The 18,580-nt window shown below is 52.4% G+C and overlaps 2 protein-coding genes across 2 annotated transcripts in view; one reads left to right on the top strand and one right to left on the bottom strand.

Annotated features, from left to right (window-relative positions):
• Positions 1-18,452, bottom strand: part of AAAS (aladin WD repeat nucleoporin) — an 82,442-nt gene extending 63,990 nt beyond the window's left edge. Inside the window, exon 1 of the mRNA XM_050925864.1 lies at positions 18,448-18,452. The gene's annotated coding sequence lies outside the window, so the exon portion shown is untranslated. The remainder of the gene's footprint in view (positions 1-18,447) is intronic.
• The window catches only part of PRR13 (proline rich 13), a 326,900-nt gene that overhangs the window by 188,163 nt on the left and 120,157 nt on the right, over positions 1-18,580 (top strand). The window lies entirely within an intron of this gene.

Here is an 18,580-nt window from a genome sequence, read left to right as displayed (position 1 = left end):
AACTGAGAGGAGAGAGAAAGCAATGACTGTACAAAAGAAAAGAGAAGGGCAGACAGGCCAGTTCAGCAAAGAGAAAAGTCACAAAGGAAAAGGAGAGAATGTGAAAGAGAGAGACAGAGAGTAGGACTGGGACAAAGGCGCTGGAGGTGGCTCTAAGTACTGACAGGCCAAGGGGAGGTGTAAATTGCACCGATTTAGTCCCATGTAGAGCCAGAGTCTGATCTGCATTTACCCTGGTGTAAATACAGAGTCAGCAGCCTTGCTCTGCATTTAAACCGGAGTAAATCTGGACTAAGCGGCACTGCTGTGCAGTGCATTTACACTGGGGTGAATCTGGAGGGAGCAGCGGTGCCCTGCATTGGCGCTGGGATAAATCTGGAGCAAGCAGCCTTGCTGTGCTTTTACTCAGGTATAAATGAGAGCAGAATCTAGCCGGATCAGATGGTCCAGTGTTCGCTCTGTGTGGCATTTGGAAGATAGGATTTGATGGTAATTTGCCTGCTTCTAGCACATAAAATGCTTAGCACCGACGGGGTCCATCTCCAGCATTACCCCACAGGTCCTTGCACTTGCTTTTGAAAGGTTGGAGACTTTGAGACCATTGATTATGCTTCACACCCTCGTAGCACTAAAGATCCCATCCTTCCCGGTGCTGAACGAACACAGCGTGAGCCACAAGCCCTGCCCTGGAGAGCTTGCAGTTTAAACGGACAAAGGGTGGGAGGGGAAACTGAGGCGCACAGTAGGGATGTGTTTTGCACATGGCCACCCAGCAAGCCAGTGGCAGAGTCAGGAATTAAAAACCAGGGCCCCAGCCTAGCGCCCTGTCCCTGCACTACACTCACAGAGGCCCCGCGATGGTGCAGTGCAAGTATCACAACCGTTTCACCAATAAAATCAGACAGTCTTTCATCTGCGGAGTCCCCCTCCTCCCTACAAGGACAGGCCTTGCACTGGGTCTGTTCAGACCTTTCTTTGACTGGATTTTCCTTTTTAGTTAGCAGGGGGGAAGCCACTAATTAAAGATACAGCAGCTTGCTGCCTATTCGGAGGCCACATTTGGAAGTATTTATTTTTTGTGCATCTGAAGTCAACGGGTGTGGGGTGGGGGGGAGAAGGAATCAGCAATTGGTAGAAAGGGGAGTGGGGAATCAAAGACTGCAGTGGCATGTGCTCCTGACCTCAGACTGATTTTCCAACATGACATTAAAGACCTTTTTAAAATGAACGTAGCCAGAATGGCAAAGCCAGGGGAACTCGTCAACGGAGACGCCAGCGGCCGGGGAGGAAATAAATTATTCTCCCCGTTTCCAGTCTTTGCGTCTCGCAAGTGTGTGACAGAGGGTCAGCGCTCAGAGATCCTGGCGCATCTGCTGGGAGATTGGGCTGTGCAAGGAGCTCATAAGAGGGACTGTTATAGGGCATGTTAGAAAGTGAGCTGGGCCTGCTAGGGGAGGCAGCCTGGTCTTTTGATTAGAGAAGGGGGCTGGGCTGCAGGGATTCCTGGGTTCTATTCCCAGCTCTGGGAGGGGAGAGGCAGTCAGGGCTCCTGGGTTCTATTGCCCACTCCAGAGGGACAAAGCGTGATCTAGACGCCAGAGCAGGGGGTGACTGGGACTGGGAGTCAGGCCTGCTGGGTTCTGTGCCTGTTGTGCTGGGTGAACTTGGCTGGAGTCACTGCCCCACCTCGTGCCTCAGTTTCCCCATCCCAACAATAGGGGGTGGCGAGCCTGCCTTTGAATGTCTAAGATGAAAGGCAGTAAGGAAGCACCAGGTGTCATTGTTTGGAGCCTGCCTAGGGCTGATTTAGTGCTTCACATTGAAACCAAGTGAAGCTTGTATTTAAGCTTTGAAAAAAACAACAAAAAAAAACCCTAATCACATAAAAGCCAATGGGTTGAAGCGAGCTTCAGCCTGAAATCGGGAGCAGGGGGGCGGTTTTGCATGACCCTGAGGAAGAAAAATGCAGCAGAGCGGACTCTTGTGCAGCCCAAAGAAGTGAGGGAAAGAGCATGTCTAACCCACTGGGAGAATGTATTATGTATTTCAGAGCCTTCTCTCAGCCCAGTTCACAGAGGATACGTCTCCTACAGCCGGGGGATATGTCCTAGGTTTGCTCCCCAGATTTTGCATAGGTCTATACACTCCACTTGTTCTCCCCCCGGCTTTGCTGGATATAACATACAATGGTCTCTATGCTGACACAGCCTTGCCCCGACCCTGCCTCCCCCAGTCTTTCGGAAATGACACCCTGGCTCGTTAGCTCAAGCTTGCACTGCCAGGCTTGGAGGTCCCTGGTTCAAATCCTGTGTGTGTGTAACAACCGAGATAACAGCTGGGAAGCTCCAACTCTTACACTTCTGGCTCGAAGGAGGCTTCCATTTGTTGGGGGGATCGCTCAGTGGTTTGAGCATTGGCCTGCTAAACCCCACAGTTGTGAGCTCAATCCTTGAGGGGGCCATTTAGGGACCTGGGGCAAAAATCTGTCTGGGGATTGGTCCTGCTTTGAGCAGGGGGTTGGACTAGATGACCTCCTGAGGTCCCTTCCAGCCCTGATATTCTGTGATTCTAAGGCCCCGTGCACCCAGCTATGGAAGGTCTCTTGCTAAAACCTTCCCCCGGACCATATCAGGGATTCTGAGGGAGAATTTCTCATTTCCTGAGCTTGCAAATTATAGTGTTGCCAACTCTGCTGGGTTCAGGGATGTTTCTTAAGACCCCGTGGCCAGGGCCGCCCAGAGGATTCAGGGGGCCTTGGGTCTTCGGCGGGGGGGGGGAGGCTCCCCGCTTTGGTGGTAATTCAGCAGTGGGGGGAGGTCCTTCCGTCCCAGGGCAGAAGGACCCCCCGCCACCAAAGACCCGGAGCGGAAGAAACTCCGGGGGCCCGGGCCCCGCGAGAGTTTTCCAGGGCTCCTGAAGTGAGTGAAGGACCCCACTCCAGGGGCCCCGAAAAACTTTCATGGGGGCCTCTGCAGGCCCGGGGCAAATTGCCCCACTTGCCCTCCCCCTGGATGGCCCTGCTCGTGGCTCTGATTTGAGACAATCGGAAAATGGTCGCTGCTTTTGCAGAACAAAATGAAATTTTCTACCCAACATTTTTACGTTTTTGACCCCCTCCAAATAGTCACCATTTGGGGTTTTCCCCGCCTCTTTTCCAGCAGCAAAATGAGGAAAGGAGAATGTTTTTGATTTTTGTTTTTTTGACCAAAAACAATGGGACCATTTTGAACAGAATGAATATTGATGCTGTCAGGAAAACAGCTGGTTTTCGATTGGGAAATGTGTTTGAATGAAAGAGTTGAAGCTGTTCTCTTGTTGATGCAGCATGCAGCCCAGCCAGAGTAGCAGCTTGGTCCCTTTGTCACTGTGGGACAGCCTCCCCCATGCCACACTGAAGCCTGCTGGGAAACGTGGAAACAAGCTTCACCGTAATACGGCTTTCTCTGGGCATTGCCATAAAAACCTCTCCCTCTCTGCCTGATGTGGCAGTGCAAACACAATAGGATGTTGAAATCAACGCTGCCTGATGCTCATATTTGATGTTTGCCTGAAAGACCCAGCTCCCGGAGTCTTGTGACTATGTGAGAATCTCAGTTTGTGTTTTAAAGAAAATGGATGTTTTTAGCCCTCATGGCTGCAGAGGAAAACTGGAAAATACAATACCAGACAGTGCAAAGAACCAGCAGGCAAATGAAAACCCCCTTCAAATTTATTATGGTTAAAAAAACTCATGAATTTGAAGCTGATCTCATGATTTTTAAGGCAATCTCATGACTTTTGGGTGGCCTGACTCATCATATCGTGAAATAGACGCAGAGTCGGAGTCCACCAAATGACACACTCCCTAGCTGATCCGCTTCTCTCAGATTGCCCCAGATCCAAACACTCCCCACCTTCAGCTGTGGGTGAACTGGGATCTGGGTTCTGATTGCCCCAACATCACTGGAGCAACTCCATTGACCTCAGCAGTGCTTACATCGGCATCAATACTTCTCTCAGGACTGTGGAAAATCCACCCCCCACCGCGAGACATCGCTAAGGCGACCTAACCACCAGTGTAGACAGTCCTGGGTCAATGGAAGAATTGTTCTGTCAATGCAGCTGCCATCTTCTGGGGAGCAGTCTGCAGTGAGTGTCTACATCAAGGCATTTTAAATGTAGACATACCCTTAGATTGGAAGTTTTTTGGAGCAGGAACCATCTTTTTGTTTTGTGTGTGTGCTTCACAGTAGGGGTTCCAGGCGCTACCATAATATACCTAATAAATAACATACAGGGCCTAGCACAATGGGGTGCCTAGGCACCATCGTAATATGCCTAATAAATAATGTACAGCGCCTAGCGCTATGGGTCCATGACTGGGGTTCCTAGGTGCTACCGTAAGACACCTAATACATAATTTACAGGCTGTGCAATGGGGTCCTGATCCATGATCAGGGCACCTAAGCACTGCCATAATATACCTAATAAATAATAAGAGGCCAGGATCTAGTGGGTATCCCTTAAGCCAGCCCCTGGCCTGGCCTCTGGATAATGCAACATGGGCAAATCTAGATCCAAACTGTGAGGCTTGGACTGAGATTCTCCCCAGATCTGTCCCATTGGCAAGATGCTGGGCAAGGGTCAACTTGTAAACAAAGGACAAAGCAGGTAGCAGGATCTTTCCACTCTCCTCCTCCTTCCCCACCTGCTGATGGCAGGATACCCAGCAAACAGGTTCCTCTGAGGGCTTATCTGCTAATCAATTTGATCCTCCCTCTCCTGGCTCTCTGGGGGAGGGGCAGGGCAGGGCATGAATGCTGAACTCGATTTACCAATTTACCACGCACCTTCCTTCCTCCTTGTGCAGCCAGTGGGGTCACGACCCCATCCCCTTATGGGTGCCAACTCCAGTCAGGCCCCTACGCCTGTCGCCGTGCTGGATCCTGTCATTCAGATCCACTCAGCATTCACCCAGCTTTTCTGGTTGTGAGATTTGCAAAGCGATTGTATCTGCAACAGGATTAGGGTGACCAGATAGCAAGCGTGAAAAATCAGGACAGGGAGTGTGCATGGGGGGGTGGGGTAATAGGCACCTCTATAAGACAAAGCCCCAGATATCAGGACTGTCCCTATAAAATCAGGACATCTGGTCACCCTAAACAAGACGTTGGAGCTGCTGGCCCTGGAATCAGACTCAAGGGCTGATTTCACAGATGTCTGGGTTTGTCCTGCTGCAGCTATGTCAGCTAGGGGCATGATTTTTACCAATATGGTTTTACCAGTACAAACCCTAGGGTGGACACAGCTATACTGGTATAGCTTATTTCCCTTTCAGGAATTCCTGCACTGGTATGAGCACATTTATACTGCTGTAACTATGTCCACACTGGAGGGGCAGTCCCACTTGAAGTAGGCTGATCTGAACCAATCCAAACCTCTGAGTATAGCAAAGCCCGAGAATGTAGAAGATAAGGGTATACATCAGCAAGGTCCAAAGACTGGAAGTTGAAGCTAGAAAAATTCACACTGGAAATCAGCTGCAAATTGTTAACAGGGAGGGCAGAGCTTCCTGAGGGATAGGGTGGATTCCCCATCAGCTGTTTTTAAATCAGGACAGGCTGTCTTTCTAAAAGTGTCAGTTCAGCTACAGGCTATTGGAGTAGATGCAGGGATCACTGAATGAAATTTTATGGCCTGTGATATTTGGGCACTTTTGGAGGGCGGTGGAACAGTGTTATTTGGGGGCAGGGGATGCTGGAACAGTGCTAATTGGGATTTTCAAAAGAGTCCTCTTAAAGTATTATTTTTGTTGAAATCAAGCATTCCGACACTTCTTTTCTTTTAGGACTTAAGCACTGGTAAGGATCTGACCTTAAAATCTATTGATATGAACAGGTAAATGAATTCATTATAGACCAAATTATTTGCAGCAGAACTGAGAACCAAGTCCAAGCAAGGTCGTGGAGAGAAACAGACTCAGTTTTGCAAAGAAAAGGGGCCATTTTCAGGGCTACTGAAAACTGCCTCCCATATGAAAGTGCTAACGAGCAGGGAAAGAGCAAGAATGCAGGTGCCCATCGAACTGAAAATGCAGAGAATATAAAGACAGTTTCTTGGGCTGAGCAAGCCGCTGAGAACTGATTTGTCTGCAGTGCATGAAGGCCCTTTCACTTCAGTGCAAAGGAGTGTGGCATAAAGGATTACGTTTGCAATACATGTCGCAGATGCAAGCACAGGTGCTGTGGGCTGGTGGCATGAGAGTCAGGATGGAAAATAATGGGTTTTTCAGGTCAGGAGCCAAAGTGAAAAATTTGAAAAATAAATCAGCTTGATGATTCAAACCCAAACGGTGTTTTCAACATTTTTTTGTCGAATCAAAAAACTCAAAACCATTTTGTTCTGAATCAGCTGGAACGTTTCCAGGCAACTCGGCATGAATTTTTTTTAGTTTTTTCAGTTCGTTTCCAGTCAACCGAGATGTTTAAATGAAACTTTTTTTTTTCAAGTGTTTCGTTTTGATTCGGTAGGTTGGGGATGTTTTTCCCCCTTTTGGGGGTTGTTTTTAGACTGACCAAGTTAGACAATGAAATGCCATTTGGAAGTGAAAAGTGGAAATAAAACAGATCCGTTATTGTTGGGAAGAAAATTCAGTTTTTCTTTTTCGACCACGACTAGTTATCAAATTTGACCTGAATTTGCCAATAATTTCGGAGCCCCCACTATCTATTTTCCATCAAGAAAATTTCACCCAGCTCTAATCAGGACTCCTGGGTCCTATTCCTGGCTTTGTCACTGGCCAGCCACATGACTCCACTTTCCTCTATTGTAAGCTCTTTTGGCAGGGGCTGTCTCTGGGGCTCTGATACAAGTTAGCTGCCTGGAGGTGCTACCAGAATGGCAGCGATTGCTCACCCGTGAGGTTGGACTCTGAGGAAGCCAACCTGCCCGGAGGTTCTGACTTGCTGTGTGAACGTGGGCAAGTCCCCTCTCTCTGTGCCTCACTTTCCCCGTCTCAGCCTTGTGTATTTACCCAGTGCTTGGCGGAAAAGCCCTAGTTAAGAACTGAGCAGCATCATAGGGACAGATCAACATGGCACATGGCTTTCCAGAGGCATGGCCTGCCCTGTCTCCATAGCGATGCCCCATGCTGTTCTGGAAGGTCCGACAACCCACCCCTGAGGACAGGATGGGAGAATCTTGCATCCTCGGGCTGCTATTGTTGAGGGTGAAGACAAAGGCTCTGCAGGTGAGACAGGCCAGGACAGAAGGGGCCTGAAAAGAATGCATTCCTGCCTAACGAGGGGGAGGATCTGGGAGCAGCTGGACCCTGCCTGACAAGCTCATAAATGTTTGGATGCTTCTACTCCCCAGGTAGAGCCACTCCCATCAAGGAGGGCACGGACCCACCAAGGCAAGCAGCTTTTGCAAAGGTGGGCTGGGACGATTTGTCACACAGTGCTGAATTTATAGTGGGATCTCCCTCACCACCACCTCTGAAATGCAGCCACCTCTGGGGCGGGGCAAGTGCTGAACAGCAGCACATAAGCCACACTACCCCGAGTTTAGGAAAGGAAGTGAGCAAGACTCATAGGAAGGCAGAATATTATTCACCAGAGGGCAATTTTCTCAGGATACCCGGCCCAGCAACAGCAGAAAGTGCCATGGGATTTGGCCACAGGGTCTTCTATCTACGAGATAGCACCTAAGCTTATGAGGCTGAGGCTGGGGGGGTCCAGCACTGAAGCAGTGCCTTCTGCTGTAGTCCAATCAGCAGCAGGACACGGCCATGTGGCTGTTGAATGGGTTGGACTCCCGCTGCTGTTATGCCTCAGCTGGGACTCAGGCCAGGTAAGAGCAGCAGGAGGTAATTTGTGGGTGCACAAGGTACATTAAACCCCTGCCCATCCTTAAGGGTCTCCCATCCAACACCTGCTACGGGCTAGTCCTATTTAGCTTATGAGAGACCCAGTGCCCCATTACACAGCTGGAGGCACCTACCTCATCCCCTGGCTGGGTAACCCCAGCCAGGCTACACCTCTGGGCTTTGTACAATCAACCACCTGGTCGTCGCAGGGACCCGACTTCTATTTGCCAGCTGCTTTCCCCAGGGTCGCCTCCCCTCCTAAGGCAGGGGCTTGGCATGGGGCAGCTACATGCAGACTGCTTTGGATTGCTGGGAGCAGTGAGATCTGGGGTGGTTAGTTGGCAGAGCCCCCAGAGGAGGAAAATTCTGGGGGGCAAGAGGCAGCCGTGCAGCTCCGTGCACACTGACCTGGAGGGGGAGGCAGCCATGTGGCAGGCGGGGGGCCGCTCACTAGCTCGGTAGCATCTCTCGTCACTGTCACACACACACACCAAAGGGTTAACCCGGAAAGCCGCCTGGATTCCGGGTCCGAGGGCAGCGCCTCGCTGCAGGACCCTTCGGCCCATTCAAAGACTTTGCGGTCGCCCGACCAAAGAAAGCGCACAAGGGAGAAATGAAAGGGTTATAAATAAACACGTCATTTAGGCCTCGGCTGATTACAGGGCAGAGCCGGAGGCTGGCTGCGCAGGAAACTCGCTCTCTTATTTTAGTAGCTTGCGTTCTGGGTGACCCGGCTGCCGGGCCACGATTGAAGCCGATCACAATTATTGGTGTATTTATATTGCGTTGCGAAGGGCGTGGCTCAGAGGGGGCTGGGGGGCGACTCTGAAGCTGATGAAACTGAGGGTGAAGGTGCAAAGGAAGCGACAGAGCCCCTGCGAGCCCAGACAGCTGGCTCAGCCTGGGGAAATCCAGCCACCTGCCCCTAGATCTGTGGCCCATCACGCTAGGCAGGGAGCTAGGGGCCCCTGGGTTCTGTTCCCTGCCTCTGATTAGCGAGGTGACTCTGGGTGCATCAGAGAGGGTGAATTCCTCCCCCGACAGCCCTGGATTCACCTCCCTACAGGGCTGTAGAGGTTCTTTAATCAGTGTCTGTGGCACACGCAGCTCTCAGAGGCCAGGGTGTTGTTATGCTAGGCTCTGTACAAAAGGCCTCCCCTGCCTTGCATCCTGTTTGTGGAAGTTGTAGACGCAGCTTGGGTCCTTGCAGAACAAGAGAGTGTAATTCCCAAAATCAAGGGTTGGAAATGCAGCGTTAAGGGGACATGAGCCGCATAACCTTAACTCTGCTCCTTTGAGCGCTGTCCTTTCGGAGATCACAGCGCCTTACCCCTCCCTCGGTCCACAACAACGACCATAGTGGGTCAGGCCAATGGTCCATCAACCCAGTATCCTATCTTCTGACAATGGGCAATGCCAGGTGCTTCAGAGAGAATGAACAGAACAGGGCAATCATTGAGTGATCTGCTCTCTGTTCTCCGCTCCCAGCTTCTGGCAGTTGGAGGTTTAAGTACACCCAGAGCTGTCCTCCATCAACTTATCTCACTCTTTTTTGAACCCCGTTATCGTTTTGGCCTTCACAACATCCCCGGCAATGAGTTCTGCAGCGTGTCCAGTGTGATCTCTGCCAACCAGCAGCAAATGAGTGGTGCAGATAGGTGCAGAGAGATGACTTGGCCTCCTGATGTGGGCACACGTTACATGGCAGCTTGTATTAGGGATAGGTAGGAGGCTGTGCCATTCCCAGATCCACTGGGCCCTCTGATGGGGGCAGAGCTAAGGCTGTGTGGCTGCCCTGGGGGTGGGGGGATGGTTTGTCTTAGCTCTGCATTTCCTGGTTTGCCAGCCTTTGGGAATGAAGCTGCTGAATTGACCCGGGGAGCTGACGCACCACCGTAGCCCTGGTTGAAAAGCAAACGCAGAAGTTTTGCTGCCAGATATGCCTAAGAGATCCATCCACCCCCACACCTCTGGCATAACCTGAACTGACTACTGAGAAAGAAGCATGGTTAACGCAGGAGTCTGGGTGCCTGGGGCCTGTTCCGAGCACTCAGAGAGGGGTGTAGCCGGTGGCAGAGTAGCATACTGAGAGCCAGGACACCTGGGGTTAGTCTCATCCCGCTGCTTCCCGGGGGGCTTGTGAGATTTCATTCATAAAACCCTTTGATCCCCTTGCCTGGCAGGTTCTAGCTCAGGGATCCCCACTGCACATGTCCCTTCAGGGGCTACATGACAGGAGCTCAAAGCTTGTTTTAAATGGTGGGTCAAATTCAACCTGGGAGATTCGCTTTAAAGCCATTCGCAGCAATTGATGAGCTCTTTGGGGCAGGGACTGTCTTTTTGGTCTGTGATTGTACAGCGCCTGGCACTGTGGGGGCTTGGTTGGCAACTGGCACTACCAGGCCTGCCCCCCCCCCACCAACAAACAGACACTCAGCTTGGTGGCATGTGTTTGTCCACCTGCCTGTAACGTGGCAACTCTTTGATGCCACATCTGATCAATTCCAGAATTTCTGGAGAGGTTCTAGGCATCGCCTGGCAGAACCCCATTGATGAGTGGGAGTGGGAATCAGGAAACCAGAGGGGGATAAAATGGTTTCAGGTTCTGGTTCTGGGCAGTCATGCTCGATGGTTGGAACCGTGCTCAAGGCCAGATGTAGGGTCGGGAGCGGGCTGGGGACAGGCTCTGGGTCAGAAGCAAGGACAGAATCCCCTGGCAAGTCAAGTCAGGATCGCAGTCTAGATGCAGGCCAAGGGTTGGGGCCAGGTGGGCCGGAGGTCAAGAGGTGGATGCAGGGCTGGAGCGATATCAGAGCATGGCATGGACCAGGCTGGGGCGGGAACAGGAACCAGATCAGGCTGGAAGCCTGGGGATCTGTTACACTACACGGCAGCAGAGGGGTTCCTAGACAGGTAGTGCTGTTGCCCAGATGGGCTTACCGTGCTGGCGGGATCAGTGACATGCCTGTGTATGGCATTTCCCTGTTGGCTGCAGGGTACCTGAGGGCTGAGTCACGGGGGGCTCTATAGGTGGGATGAGTCGAGGCAGTGGAGTGAGCAGCCCTGGTCCGGTCACACATGGGGGACACGTGGAGCCCCTGGCATGGGATTCGCACAGCCACCAGCTTCAGGCAGTCAGCTGCAGATCAAAGAACTGGTTGATGGCAGCTGTTAAATCCTTCCGGCACAACACCCATGGGACGGTGGCACCCAGGGATTTGGGGGCAGGGCAGAAAGGAGGGAGGCAAGGTGGTGGGTGCAATCGACAGAAGCAACACGGTGTGCAGCCCCCTAGTAAACACCACTGCTACTGATCACTTTTCCTAAGGCACCAGCGGAGGATCAACCCCCCAGAGTGTACCACCCCCCACAAAAGCCCCGTGCTGTGGAGCTACGTTAACACCGTTTGCTAGCTCAGTAGCAGGTTGCTGCACTTACTGGGGCCAAGCACTAGAGGTTGCTTGAAAAAAAAATGGAAAAGTTTCACACACACTCCGTTTCCCCCCCCCTTTTCAAATTTTGACCCGTTCTGGAGTTGGTTGGGGTGGGGGAGGGGGAGGATTTTGTCATCAGTCCCCCCCCCATCCAAGAATTTTTCTTCCACATTTTGAAATTTAAAACCATCGCAATGGCGTCAGAATTTGGAAACCCATCAACCTGCTGCAATGGCAAGCACGCACTGAGCCAGGGGGTTGGTGTTGGGGGACAGCTGGTCCCGCCCTGCATGGCCTGGTGCATTATGGGATGCACCTGCGTTTCTGTTGGGCTCTGGAATTGGGAGCCTCTCACATCTGTGACGCTGATGGGCTGTGGTGGACCCCTCCAGTGTAGATATTATAAACACCCAAGGGCATCGCCAGGTGCTCGGCTATGTTTGCCCTGCAATGAAGATGACTTGTTGGTTCCATGAGACAGTATCGTTATTGGACCAACCTCTGCTGATGAAAGAGACGAGCTCTCATGCTACACAGAGCTAGTCTTGTTGGTTGTTGGTCAACCATGATTGGAAGAGAAATACTTTGGGGATAGGTCATGGGAGAAATGACACTGATGGGCAAATGAAATAGCTGGAACAACTGATGCATGGACAAGACAATACCATTAATTGATAGATAGATAGATTGAGGGGGTGGATGGAGATGGATAGATAGATAGATAGATCGAGGGGGTGGATGGAGATAGATAGATAGATAGAGAGATAGATAGATTGAGGGGGTGGATGGAGATTAGATAGATAGTGTCAGCTGGGATGGGGGCAGGGTGTTGAACAGTCACTAAACATGTTGGTTGTCCCACTATGATGCTGGCCAGCGATTGGGCTGGCCCAATGGTTAGGGTGCTAGTCGTGGACTCAGGATATTGGGTTTCATTTCTCTGACCCATCACAGGCTCCCTGTGTGACCTTGAGCAAGTCACTTAGCCGCTCTGTGGCTGTTTCCCAGCTGTACAATGAGGATTATTGCCCTGCCCTGCCTCACAGAGAGTTATGAAGATAAATCCATGAATGATTGTGAGGTGCTCGGATAGTGCAGTGATGCTGACCAGATAGGTATCTTACCTACATAGACAGCCAGGGATTGAGGAGCAAGAACTCTTGGTTTCTATTCCCGTCTCTGCAACTAACCATGGTTCTTTGCAGGGGAAGACGGAGGATGCATTCCTCACCTCAGCAAGGGGAATGCAAAGGAAAGGCAAATAGGAAGCCATCAGAAAGAAATGCATATGATCTTAAGAGCTGGGTTCTCTTCCTGGCCCTACCACTCACCTGCTGGGTGACCTTAGGTAGGTCACTTCCCGGCCCTGTGCCTCAGTTTCCCCACCAACTCTTGTCTTTTTAGAGCATGATCTCTGTGGGGCAGGGACTGTCACTGTGTATACATGTACAGCGCCCTGCACAATGGGGTCTCAGCTGGTACTCCTGCGATGCAAAGCGGCAGATTGCCTATCCCCTCGGCAAGCATGGGAACGTGCAGCAGAACGTGACATTGATGAGTTAGCAGACAGGTGGCTGGACCAGTCTGGGCAGCTATAGAAGCTATTGACTGTCACCCCACCAATTCATATGAAAGAGAGGGCCTGGGGGACTGTCACTCTTCTCTAAACTGGGTGAGCTGCTGGTACCTCGCCCCAGGCAGGGAGAGGGGGACATGCACTCCCCTCCATTCTCCACACCTACATGGAATCCCATAGCTTTTTCTTGGAGGCAACTCCTCTGCCTGTCCCCCTGTCATAAACAGATAGCTAAGGGTTAATGTCTCTTTCACCTGAAGCACCTGACCAGAGGACCAATCAGGAAACCGAATTTTTTCAACTTTGGGTGGAGGGATTTGAGTGTCTTTGTCTTTTGTTTTCTGGCTGCCTGCTTTCTCTGAGCTTTGGAGAAGTAGTTCTACTTTCTAGTCTTCTGTTTCCAAGTGTAAGGACAAAGAGATCAGATAGTAAGTTATATGGTTTCTTTTCTTTGGTATTTGCATGAATATAAGTGCTGGAGTGCTTTGATTTGTATTCTTTTTGAATAAGGCTGTTTATTCAATATTCTTTTAAGCAATTGACCCTGTGTTGTATCATCTAATACAGAGAGAACATTTGTACTTATTTTTCTTTCTTTTTATATAAAGCTTTCTTTTAAGACCTGTTGGAGTTTTTCTTTACTTCAGGGAAATTGAGTCTGTACTCACCAGGGAATTGGTGGGAGGAAGAAATCAAGGGGAAATTTGTGTGTTGGATCGCTAGCCTGATTTTGCATTCCCTCTGGGGGAATAGGAAAGTACTTTTTGTTTTCAGGATTGGGAACAGAGAGGGGGAGTCTCTCTGTGTAGTTTCACAGAGCTTGTGTCTGTGTATCTCTCCAGGAGCACCTGGAGGGGGGAAGGGAAAAAGGATTATTTCCCTTTGTTGTGAGACTCAAGGGATTTGGGTCTTGGGGTCCCCAGGAAAGGTTTTTCAGGGGGACCAGAGTGCCCCAAAACACTCTAATTTTTTGGGTGGTGGCAGCAGGTACCAGGTCCAAGCTGGTAACTAAGCTTGGAGGTTTTCATGCTAACCCCCATATTTTGGACGCTAAGGTCCAAATCTGGGACTAAGGTTATTACATGGTGGCAGCGGTGGGATACAGAATCCAGAAGCCAGTAAAAATATTATATTTTTCTTTTCTCTGCTAAGGGCTTCCACCACGTCCCACTCTGCCCAGTCAAGAGCCAAGTCTAGGGATTTCTCGTGGAGAGTTTGAAGCCTTATGGGGGGCAGGGAGTGAGGAGGATGCTGTGGGTTCAGCAGGACATCTGGATCTCATCGACCCCCACAGCACTCTGGGTGCCCCATCTGGAGCACCCACAGAGCCAGGACCTGTGACCGCATGCAGCCCACAAGGGCCGGAGCACTGTAGCCTTTGGCGGCAGGACGTGCTGACTCTGCCCCTCTCGGGAATCTGCAAGGAACCTGGGCTTTCTAAGGATGAAAAAATGAGCCCAGATGGTGTATGTGAGTCTGGGGGGTTGGCTAGTTCAGTGGCTGGGCAGGCTGGGACTTGAGATTTTCCCCTCCAGCGGGCACTTGGGTCCGGTGTGGCCCCAGCTCGCAGGGACTGGCTGGTTCAGAGGGGCAGGAAATGGGACATGGGGCCTTTCCCCTCCAGGGAGACCTGGCTCCGATCTGGCCCCAGTGGCTCAAGCAGAGGTGTATTAAGATTTCTTGGGGCCCTGGGCCAGAGCATGTGTGGGGCCCTCCCCACCCCTTCCACCTCCAGTCCTGCCCCATTCCGCTGGGGCTGCAGCGGGGAGCAAGAGCGTCAGGTGCTGGGGCTTCCCCCACCTCCTGGTGTTTCCGCCAGGGCTCCAGACAGATTTTTTCTGGGGCCTCCCAATTGGCCAGGACCCCTGGGCACAGGCCCCGTCAGGAATGGGATATGGGGCCTTTCCTCTCTAGCAAGTGCCAGCTCTGATCTGACCCCAAGGTTGGGGGACTGGCTGGCTCGGGGAGGGTGGAATGGGATATGGGGCCTTTCCCCTCTAGATAAATCTGATTTACCAATCACATTTTTTCGTTTGCTTTATTACAATTTCTTACTGAAATGTTGGTGGCTTCCCCCAACCCTGAGCCTGTAATTAACCAATCACAGGGGCCTGTGCTTCTGAAATAAGGGTGGGTGTGTGTGTGAATTTTTCTCTTTTGTTTCCTTTTCCGCCCCGCCAGCCTTCCCTCCGTTTCCCGAGACGAGACGGATCAGGCCCACGCTCCCCCTGCCAAACTGGAGGCCGTTTGCTTTTGGGTTGTTTATTCACCTAACACAACACACATAGCTGGGGTGACACTTCCATAGACTCGGAGAGCCAGGAGAGACCATTAGATCCCTGGGCTGATTCCTGCAGAGGGCTAATCCTGCCCAGAGCCCCACAAATCCAGCTGTAGCATCTAGGCCTCCCGTGTTGCCATGGCGTATGGTAGCAGGAGGGCGACCGGCACTCCTGGGCTCTATACCTGGTGCTGGATGGTCAAGAAGTGACAGCTGGGTGAATTCTAGTCTCTTTCATAAAGTGTACTTATGAGATAGACTGGTCTAGTGGCCAAAGCACTAGAAGGGGATTTGTGAGACCCAGGTTCTATTCCTGGCTCTCCCACTCTCCTGCTGGGTAAATGTCTGCTCCTCAGTTGCCCCTCTCGTGTCTCCCCCACAAAACTCTTCTCCGTGTCACTATGTTGCACATCACAGCTGCTCCCAACTGACCAGCTGGGCTGCACCTCAGTCCCTCCAACCGCCCAGGAGCTCAAGGATACTCACCATCCTGAGGAGCGGGATACGCCATTGTGACGGGGCAGGAGGAGACCCACACACCAGCCATCCCAGTGCCCTGTTTGCTATTGGAAAATGCTGATTCAGCTAAATCCAGACGTTCCCCGGGAAGGTCCATGGTTTCGATGGCAAGTTATCGTTCGGACAAGATCAAAGCGCATCCATCTGGCTTCCATATCATGACCAGAAGACAACTAGCCTTACCAAACCGAAACGTCTCGCTAAGGCCCTCGTGAGGTTTCTGATGCAACGTTTTCGGCCAGTTCTTCGTGTGAAGGGTTTTGAAATTTCAACGTCGGGACCAATGGGATTCGCGCACCATCGGCTTTGCTGTGGAAGGGCCGTGCCGAGCGGTGAGCTGCTCTGCTCCTCACGCAGGGGCTTCCCTGGACCTGAATGAGACCTGGTTCCCTGCCCAGGAACGGCTGTTTTTATTGCCCCAGGCTGATGTCAGGGGTCCAGGTACAGAGGCCACCAGTCCAGGCGGCTTGTCACAAGGATTCATGATCAAAAACTGATGTGAGGGCAGAGCAATGGCCGCTTTCTAGTGCTGGGGCTGCTGAGATAACACTCAGTGATAGGGCTGGAATAGCTCTTGTTCTAGCCGCTAGGCCATACTCCCCTCCTTGAGTTTGGAATAGAGCCTCAGAGTCCTGGCTCTCAGCTTTAACACATTGGTCCCCACCACTCCCCACTTAGAGCTGGGGATAGAACCCAGGAAGCCTGACGCACCATCTCCTGCTCTAACCACTAGACCACACACCCTCCTAAATCTGCGAATGGAACCCAGGAGTCCTGGCACACCATCCCTGGTCATTAGACCACACACCCACCAAGAGCCAGGAACAGACCCCAGGGCTCCTGTGAAATCTAGAAAATCTAATCTATGGCAGCCACAGGGTTCCCACCCCCACCTCATAGTCCCTGGGGTGTAACCCCCAGACCACTACCCCCCTTGGGGGAATGAAGATCTGACAGATCTTCTTGCCGGCACACGTTCTTCCCCTTCAAAGGGGAAAATAAAATAAACCGTGGAATCATTTCCATATGTAGGAGCCGGGCTCTGCGCGGGGGGCGGGGGGGAACGACTGGTTGGACAATCACTGTGAGTTTAGCGTAGTGGGGCTGGGCGGGAAGCATTGAAGACGTGATGGGTCTGACAGGGAACATCTCGCCTGGGGACCAGAGGAGGTTACAGCATGGAGAGAAAAACGGAAAAGGAAAACAGAAAGTGCAATGAAGAATCCAGTGCTGGGGGGTGGGGGTTGCCTGTGGGGGGCTGCAAGTTCTGTGGTGGAGGAAGGTGTTGATCAGGGTTGGCAGGGGCTGTGGGGTTGAAAGGGGGCTGCAGGATCTGTGGAGGGGAGCTGTGCAGGGTCTGTGGGGGCTGCAGGGTTTGTTGGGAGCTGCTTGATCTGAGGGGGCGGGGCTCCAGGGCATGCAGGGGGCTGCAGGATCTGTGGGGGGCTGTAGGGTTTGTAGGGCCTGCAGGATCCGTGTGGTGGGGCTGAAGTGAAGGGATGTAGGGGCTGCAGGATCTGTGAGGGGCTGGAGGGCTTGTAGGGGTTGCAGGATCTGTGGGGCTGGAGGGTTTGCAGGGGCTGCAGGATCTGTGGGTGGGGCTGGAGTGGAGGGTTTGTACAGCCTGCAGGATATGGAAGCGGGCTTGAGGATTTGTAGGGCACTGCAGGATCTGTGGGGGCTGGAAGGTTTGTAGGGGGATGCAGGATCCGTGGGGGTCTGGAAGGTTTGTAGGAGCTGCAGGATCTGTGGGGGCTGGAGGGTTTGTAGTGGCTGTAGTACCTGTGGTGGGCTGGAAGGTTTGTAGGGCGATGCAGGATCTGTGGGGTTCTGGAAGGTTTATAGGGGCTGCAGGATCTGTGGGACTGGCGGATTTGTAGGGCACTGCAGGATCTGTGGGGGCTGGAAGGTTTGTAGGGGGATGCAGGATCCGTGGCGGTCTGGAAGGTTTGTAGGAGCTGCAGGATCTGGGGCGGGGGGAGGGTCTGATGTGTGTGTTAGAGGGGGCTTGGGCTGCATGTCTTTTCTTGCAGCAAAGTCCCACTTTATTCTCAGAGCCGTCATGTGGTCCCAGGGATCAGAAGGGACTGCTCAGCCAGGGTAGCCCAGCTTGGCCCAACTTGGAGAGTCTTGAACTGGGTCTCCCCCAGGCCCGATGGCCATTCGGGGGTCTCTCACTGTCTCTCTCTTTCTCTGGTTTGTCCCTCCAGATGCGGAACAGGAACAAGGTTTGAAATCTCCCAGGTTTTCACAGGATGGGGGAACTGTTTCCCATCCTCTCTGCTAACGAGTGTGTTTCCTTGCAGCATGGAGGAGACGCTTCACCTCATTATCTCTGCTACGGCAGAGACGTTTGTGCCCTGCCAATGCCATTTCAGACTCCATCGGAGTGAGCTTCCCTGCAGCAGTGCCCTAGCAGGATGGCAGCACTGTGAGCTTCCCTGCAGCAGTGCCCTGGCAGGACTGCAGCGCTGCGAGCGTCCTTGCAGCAGTGCCCTGGCAGGACTCCACTCTGCGAGCTTCCCCACAGCAGTGTCCTGAACTATACCCCTCAATGCCCTTCCCTCTTTCTCTGTAAACAGACCATGATGGCAGGGGGGGTGGGGGGGGACACTGTCTGCTCTGCTCCAGCGGCTCCCCCTGGCTCTCCAGCGTGGGAGGAGGGAGCCATGTTGCACAGGAAAGCCACCTCTCCCAGGGATCCTTTTGACTCATCACCCGCTAAACCACAAGCCAGAAATGGTGATGGCAGCGATTCCCTGCATTCCCCCTCTCCCCCTCCCCCTGCTCCAGGCACCGGCCTCCCCCCCCCCCCCGCCCATTACAGGGGCGCCATCCCTAGCCCAAACCCCGCTGGGATCAGGCCCCCACGGCCTGAACTGCTGTCAGCATCCAATTCCAGGAAGGACATGCAGAGGCAATGT

Source organism: Gopherus flavomarginatus, chromosome 16, assembly GCF_025201925.1.
Source record: "Gopherus flavomarginatus isolate rGopFla2 chromosome 16, rGopFla2.mat.asm, whole genome shotgun sequence".
Lineage (NCBI taxonomy): Eukaryota > Metazoa > Chordata > Testudines > Testudinidae > Gopherus > Gopherus flavomarginatus.
This window is presented reverse-complemented; position numbering and strand designations above follow the sequence as displayed.